Genomic DNA, 1,788 nt, shown 5'->3' on the forward strand with positions numbered 1-1,788 from the left:
TCCCTCCCTCCCTCCGTCTCCATCCCTCCCTCCCTCCCTCCGTCTCCATCCCTCCCTCCCTCCCTCCCTCCGTTTCCATCCCTCCCTCCGGGACGTATGACGTCTTGCGTCTTTGTAGGTGGAATAACTTGATTGTAATTGCATGGTTTTATGTGTTGATATTGTTCATTGTGGGATTTGTCGTTGTGTTTTTCTTGGTTTGTTTTATTTTATTATGCGTTGGCTTTCTGTGACAACTTGTGAGATTTCCTTGAGAGTGTTAGTCTGATTTATTATAAGGGAAATGTGATATTGAGTTGTTCTATATGGGTTAATCATTTGAATACATGATGGCAGAGGTGATTTTTGTAGTTTGTATCTGAGAGGTGTATTGTCTTTGATGTTATATAGAATGAGTTTGGAAAATATCTCTTAAGTATATTGTGTTAAAAATGCAACGGGAGGTGTTTGGTACGTCATTATTGATTTCTATACACCTGATGTTTGATATGTTCACATTGCGTTAGGTATTAGGTATTGAATCCTATGTCTGTTAATCGCAGTATGTGTTTGTTTGCATTAGTTTATTTGTATTAGCTATTGGTTGATATGTACAGTTATTTTTGGTAGATCTATGTGGGTTGGAGAATTAGTTGTGCGTTATTTATTTTACATCTTATGAATGTTGATTTTGTTGGATACTATGTTGATCTGAAGAATTGGTAGTGAATTAAGTGATCACATTATGCCTTAGCATGTGGGATGTGTTTAATGCATTAGTTAATAATTGTTTCTCTTATATGTCTATGTACTTATTTGTTTTGAATATTGGTTCATGTGTTTTTTATGCATTCGATGGCTGTTCAGTTTCTTGTTGTAGATTGTACATTTTTGTATGTTTCCGTTGATATATATGTATATACCTACCGTATCTACCTACTGTTCTTTGATCCTAGTAGGTAGATCACTGGGGACAAACGGGACGTGATGTACCTACTAGAATCAAAGAACATAAAAGTTAATTAAAATACGGCCAAGAAAAAATCAGCTGTATTCCTCTATTCTAGTCTTTTAGATCACAGAATAGATTGGAAGAATGCAGCTACAGTATACAAATCACATTGTAGTTTTAAAAGAAAAATTGTTGAGTACTCATTAACAAAACAGTTTCCAAATTATAACACTTCTAAAGGTCAATGGTCACCAGATGCCATTACTAGTATGGCAGTTAATAAATTCATCTCCACAGGACGAAACGTCCGACCTCACTCAGGGCAAGTGACCTGAGGCTTACTGAGTTCCCCACTGTAACTTCCTCTTCTGTAAATAACCTCTTGTCTATGTACCCTATAATTGTAACTGCTAAAGAGGACCACAGTTAGTGGTCGAAACATACGGTTTACTCTGTATCTCAGCTTATCTTTCTCTGAGAGTGAGTTTAAGTTTTATTTTATTCTTGTGTTACGACATCTACGTTACTTGATTTGATATATATATATATATAAGAGGCTTGTAGATAAAGGTAGACAAGTGAGAGAGATGGAATGGTAAGTGGCGAGAATTTCATTTTTATGAGTTGGTTGTTTGGTAAACAATTGTTCTTAGGCGAAGATATTGCACAAACTTGCTCCTCGTCTAAATGTTTGTAAACAGCCGTCGGGGACCCGATTTTATTGCTGTATAATGTTCATTTTATGCTGATGTAACAGTATGTAAACTAAGTGATGCATTGATTTCGAGATTGTTTGAGTAAACAGTATTACTTAAGGAGTTTGTAACAGTCTTTCTGATTAGAGAAAGGGTGGGGGA

This window comes from Oratosquilla oratoria, chromosome 39 (assembly GCF_046742065.1).
Source record: "Oratosquilla oratoria isolate Oo_2021 chromosome 39, ASM4674206v1, whole genome shotgun sequence".
Lineage (NCBI taxonomy): Eukaryota > Metazoa > Arthropoda > Malacostraca > Stomatopoda > Squillidae > Oratosquilla > Oratosquilla oratoria.